Below are 6,848 nucleotides of genomic sequence, written 5' to 3'. Positions count from 1 at the left end.
ATACTTATGTGCTTACTTATAATTAAAATTAAAAATAATTTTCTCATCCTTTGGTAAAACCAGATGACTAAGTTAAAGTTCATTGGCTAACTCAATAATTTTTTAAATTACTACTACAAAATAATATAAGTCCCTAAGAAAATAATTAGGGGATGGGTAAATTCACACCGAATGGGTAGAGTGCACACTAACTAGGTGAAGGGTGCACTTATAACTTTGACTCAGACTGTACAAAAGCAAATTATGTAACCAAAATATGTGTACCTCCATAAAATTCTGAAATTAAAAAAAAGGAAATAATTAGGTCTAATGTCTTATAGGAAAAAAAGAGATCTTAGAGTTTATTACCTGAAAGTAGTACTTACTGAAATATAGTCATTAGAAGAAGATGAGTTATTTTCATTGTGTTGAATAATAATTTGCCTTTATTCTGATGATTATTAAATATGGAACAGCATTATCGAAGTCAAGTTTTAGATGCAAGGGACATATTTATAACTTTGAAATAAATATTTGCAATATCTGAATTTTTGTCTATCTGTTAAGTGAAACTTTCACATATGTTGATTTCGTGTTAATATATTTGCAGAAGAATGGGTGACATGTCAGCCTGAATTTATACATCCTGCTTATGCAAATTTATTGCATGAATTGTTAACAAGATGAAGCTGATATCTACATTTTATGAGCCAATGATTTTGTAGCAGAGTCACGGGATGTTAATTGGAATTTTCACTCTGCATGTTGGAGTAACACTTTGAATTATGTGGTGTTATTACACATTTTTCATCTCTATTAGATTTCTGGCCTCAGTAAATTTATTTCAATAACATATAAATTGAATTGGTAATACCATACATATGTTTAATTATCTTGTGTAAATGCATGCTTATAATTTTTATTAATTGAATTATTTGGGTTACTTAAAAGTCATGAAAGGAAATGTTTGGCTAATTATAGAGACCAAATTTAAAGATATGAAACAAATAGTTGGGGTAAAAAGAATTAAAAAGTATTTGCAGTGAGATCCTTTAGAAATGAGAATGGTGCTATATAATACATCATTTTAAAAACATCCAAAGACAAAAGAAAATTTGAATTTACAAATAACTGTTCTGTCAAGATGATTAGGGTATATTTCAGGCTGCATGTAGGGTCAGTATCTGATGGCCAAATGTTTATTTGAGCAAATAAAAATTCATATGTTGAGAGAACCTTCCAATCTAAACTCATGAATTCTTCATCTTCATTGCTTACCACTTGCATTAATTTCTTAAATCTGCTTTAACAAAGCATCACAAGCTAGGTGAGGTAAAACAACATATATTTATTTTTCCATTGATTTTGCTACCTGAGACATTTCTACAAAGAGAACTTTGAAACAATGAAGAAAGAAATGACACAAACAAATGGAAAAACATATCATGCTCGTGGATTGGTAGAATAAACATTGTTAAAATGTTGATGCTACCCAAAGTGATTTACAAATCCAATGCAACCCCCATCAAAATACCAATGTCATTTTTCAAAGATCTAGAAAAAAATAACTCTATACTTTGTTTGGAACCAGAAAAGATCCCGAAAAGACAAAGCAAGCTTAAGCAAAAAGAATAAATCTGGAGGCATCACATTACCAGACATAAAATTATACTACAAGGCTCTAGTAAGCAAAACATCATGGTATTGGCACCAAAATGAGACATAGACCAATGGAAAAGAAGAGAGAACCCAGATATAAAACCATCCATATGGTTTTATAGCCATGCCACTGAACTTTGATAAAGCAGACAGCAATATACACTGGGGAAAAGCACCCTATTCAATAAATGATGCTGGGAAAATTGAATAGCCACACGCAGAAGAATGAAACAGGATTTATATCTCTCACGACTCACAAAAATTAATTCAAGATAGATAAAAGACTTAAATGTAAGGAATAAAACCATAATAATTCTAGAAGAAAATGTTGGAAAAATTCTTCTAGAAATTGGCCTAAGCAAAGAATTTATGACTAAGATCACAATGGCAATCACAGCAAAACCAAAAATGAATAAATGAGACTTGATTAAATTAAAAAGCTTCTGCACAGCTAGGGAAGTAATTAACAGAGAAAATAGACAAGCTAGAGGATAGGAGGAAAATATTCATAAGCTATACATATGATAAAGGGCTAATAAACAGAATCTACAAAGAAATCAAGCAAATCAGCAAGAAAAAACAATCTCATTAAAAAGTGGGCAAAACATGAACAGAAGTTTTTCAAAAGAAAATAGAAAAATGGCCAAAAACATATGAAAAAATGCTTAGCATCACCAATCATCAGGGAAATGCTAATTGAAACCACAATGAGATGTCACCTTACCCTAATCAGAATGGCTTTTATTAAAAAGTCCCAAAACAATAGATGCTGGTGTGGATGCAGAGAGAAAGGAATGCTTATAGACTGTTGATGGGACTTCAAATTAGTATAACCTCTATGAAAAACAGTATGGAGATTCCTCAAAGAACTAATAGTACACTCACCATTTGATCCAGCATTCCTACCACTAGGTATTCACCGAAAAGAATCGATGTCATTTTATCAAAAAGACACCTATACTCAAATGTTTATTGCAGCACAATTGACAATTGCAAACGTGGAATCAAACCAAGTGCCCATCAGTTCATGTGTGGAGGCAGACTTAAAGATGGCTGACTAGAGTCGAGGCTTATCAGAACTTCTAGGCCAAGGAGTTGAGGGTTGGACTGAGGGGAGCAGAGAGTGATTGCTGATTGGGAGTGGATCACAGGGACTGACTCTAGGGGAGTACAGGGGAACCCCTAGGAGGAACTGAGCACCTGCAAGAGAGGAGGATAGAAGGGAGAAATTGGTTCAAACCAAATCAATAGAATTCCGGAGCCCAGGGAAAGGGGAAGAGTTTTTTCCCCCCTCTGCCACCTGGGTGCCTCAGGCCTGCAATGGGACACAGAACTTTCATCCTGCAGGGTAGTGGCATGAGAGACCAGTAAACCAGCATTCCTGCATTTGGATGACTCCTCCTCTGCATCTCCTTCATTCCTGGCATCCCAGGAAGTAATTTTGGCTCAAGCCCCTTGTAGCCGTGTGGCAAAACTCACCCCATAGCAACTGCCAAAGTGCCTTGCACTGAGTGATTAAGCCTGCCTCAGGCAATAGGAACACACTCCCAGCTGAACCTGCCTTGGACAGCATAGCTGCCACTATGGCTGGAGAGGAGGGCAGTCACAGTGCTGCAGCCATGGCTCAGAGAGGAGGAGTGTGGACCGGTGCTCCCCCCAGCTCAAGAGTGGTGCAGAAAGACCACGGCCCCTTACCCACCACCATAGCAGCCACTGGAGTTCTCTGTCTCGAGTGGCTCCCTTTCAGCACTGGGGGTGTGTTTCCACCCCAAGCCCACAGGGCAGCCTCAGTGTGTAACCTTCCTGCCCACAGGCATTTGGTGCATCTGCCTGCTGATGGTGCAGGCAGTGGGGTGGGGAGGCGTGAGGTAGAGGTCCTGGTTTCAGAGTTGGGTGGCAAGCGAAAGCCCATGCTCATCAGGAGGGTATGGAGGATCACAGGGGAGCAGGGGTCTGTAAGTCCATCCTCTCCCCCGTCCCCCAGCGAACTGCCATGTTGGAGTTTTCTGCACCATTGAGACTTAATTTGTTCTAAGTACTGGCTCCTATGGCAACTGGATGCTTCAGGTGCTGCAAGCTGAATCAGAGCAGCTACCCCCACAACCACTCACTTAAATAGGGAGTTCAGCTTGATCCAAGAGTTCGTTGAGCTGCCACTATTCCCTTGGTGGGAGTGTCCCCCTTGTGGAGTCTTACGGGGATAGAGAGGCCCACCACCTTGCCTTGTGGCCTAGTGGTGGAAAAGGAATGCACAATTGGAGATCCCCTTATCCACCAGCATCATGTGGAGATACACATCAGTGGGTCAGACAATAAACTGTCGGGAAGCTCAAGAGCCCTTCTTGGGCAGAGAGGAACACAAGTGGACCAATTGGAGGGGAAAGTTCTTGGGTTTGTGGACAGGGATGGAAAAAGCCTGGCTAGAGGCCTCAGCAATTACATAAGTAGGCCCCTCCCATCAGGAGCAGCCCTCCAAGCTTGGATTGTTAGCCCTGAACACCGTATCAGTGGCTCCCCTAGTGGCCAGATAAACAACATCTGAGCCCCATAGAGGTTCACACACCCCGGCTCTGGTACTCCAGCTATAATTACATCTGCTTCTCCCCCAACCTCAGTGGGGAGGAGGGTCCAAGCAACCCCTGGGAGCTTAAAGGCCCTCCAAAAGCTTGGGGCATTTGTATACTCCACCTGGGGGACCAGAGCCTACCACGGGCACAATAGATTACCTTGGTAACTGGCTCCTCCATTCAAACTATACTCAATGACAACAGGAACAATCTCATAGCTAAACATAGTGCCTTCTATCTCAAGTTATTAGGGAGGAGTGGATTCATACACACAAGTACAATCTATCAGCTTGGAGCTTAAGCTGGGGACCAAACACACTACACTCCATTGCAAAGATGTGAGAACAACAGATCAGAGGTAACCCAAGAGGTTCATCAAACTTGCTGAAACACACCAAGGGCAATTCAGGACCAGTGCTCCTCTCCCTGGCAAGGTCAGGGAATGATCCTTGGGGATTTGGAGACAGGGCCATAAACCAACCCTAGCACCCCCAGCTCTCTACTAAGAGGCCAGATGAAAAATGATCATCAAAAGAACTCTGGAAACACGAAGAATCAAAGCAAAAAGTCACCCTCAAAAGAAATCAATAGCTCCTCAGCAATGGATACCAACTTAAATGAAACAGTTAAAATGACAGATGATGAATTTCAAATATGGATTGTAAGAAAGTTCAGTGAAATTCAAGAGAAAATAGAAACCCTACACAAAAAAGCCATGAAAACAATGCAGGAAATGAATGAAAAATTCTCGAAAGAAATCAAAGTATAAAGGAAAAACCAAAAAGAAATTTTGGAAATAAAAAATGCATTCAAGGAATTGCAAAACACAGTGGAAAGCCTTAAGAATAGGCTGAGTCATGCAGAAGAAAGAATCTCAGAGCTTGAAGATAACACCTATGAGGTAATCAAATCAGTTGAAGAGAAAGAACACAGAAGCAAGAGGCATGAACAAAGAAATGTGGAATTACATAGAGGCCAAACATAAGAATCTAGATACCCAGGTACAAGAAGCACATAGGACTCCTGGGAGATTCACTGTGAAAAGGCAATCACGACGTCACATAGTTACTAAGCTGGCCAAAGTAAACATGAAAGAGGCACTCCTATGAGCAGTAAGGTGAAAACAGCAGGTGATCTACGAAGGAAAACCCATCAGACTAACTACGGAACTCTCAACTAAAGCCTTACAAGCCAGAAGGGAATGGGAACCCATCCTCAGTCTTCTAAAAGAAAATAATGGCCAGCCTAGAATTCTGTCTCCTGCAAAACTAAGCTTCTTATATTAGGGAGAAATACTTTCCCAGACAAGCATCATTGGTGAAATTTGAGAAGACCAGACCTGCCCTGTAGGAAGTACTCAGACTGGCATTATATGCTGACCAGAACAATAGACACCCACCAGTGTAGAAAATTAATTCATATCTTTTCCTCTTTCTTCAATTCTCCAACTACACTTTTACCTCTTCACTCTTAGTTAATAGCCTTGACATTGTACTGAGAAAACAAAAGCAAGAAAGAAAAGAACTTCCATCTTCTGCCCCTAAAACTGCACGCATTTACATGTATTCATTCTCCAAAACTCTGTTTTGAGTCTTTTCACTATGAATAAGCTATGCTCCCATCTAAGGCTCATCCCTTCTCTGTGCACTCATGGCATCTGCTCTAACCTACATTGCTCCTACAGATCTCCCTTCTTGCTTCTCATTTTTAATTTTCTCTACCCTGTCAGATCAATTCCAGTGACATACTTATAAACCACACTGATAAACATCTAAATAAACCCCCTACATCTTCCTTGGCATCATGTCTTACTATATCTACTTGTCTCATTTCTTAGGTCTTGTGTAAATTAAAATCACTGTGAAGAGTTGCCTGTGCTTGTTGCCTCCACTCCCTCCATTCTGTTTTGCACCTTCTCCTTTCAGAATTTTATCTCAATTATTCCATTGAAACTTCTCTCATCAAGTTTATCAATTTCCTCTATGTTACCAAATCTAGTAATCATTTTTCAGTACTTAGATTACCTATCAGCTGCATTGGACTCAGTTGATCACATCTTTCTCTTTGAAACCCTTTCTTTACTTGGATTCTAGTGTACACTTTCCTTGTTTGTCTCATACCTCTCTAGTTACTTTTTCTCATTCTCCATTGCTCTCTCCTCTTTCTCATTTCTCATTGTTACAGTGCTTCAAGCACCAACTATGTTCTGATTACTCCAGTATAGACGACTTATATCAACCAATTGCTCTTGTCAGAAACCTTAATGTCATCTTTGTCTTCTCTCTTTCTGACACCCCAGGAAATATTTTCTGTTCTACTTTCTAAATATATCTGGAACATGTCCTATTCCATGCCACCATTACCATTTGCTTAGGTTATTGCAATATCTACCAACTGGTATTCTTGTAACTACTTTTGCAAAAGGAGGGAATTTTAAAAAATTCAAGGTATAAAAATTCTATATGTTTCTTATTTATTGGATTAAATATTAAGTCTTAACTATGACCTTCAAGGCCTATATAATCTGAAATATATGCAGCAGTTGTGGAATGTGGTTGATTAGATGGAAGAGGTTAATAAGTAAGTACATTTTTAATTATTATTTGACATTAAAATTTATACTTTATGAGAAATATTTTCTAT

Source organism: Propithecus coquereli, unplaced genomic scaffold (genome assembly GCF_000956105.1).
Source record: "Propithecus coquereli isolate 6110/MARCELLA unplaced genomic scaffold, Pcoq_1.0 Scaffold24, whole genome shotgun sequence".
Taxonomy (NCBI): Eukaryota; Metazoa; Chordata; class Mammalia; order Primates; family Indriidae; genus Propithecus; species Propithecus coquereli.
Note: the sequence above shows the minus strand (reverse complement) of the source record.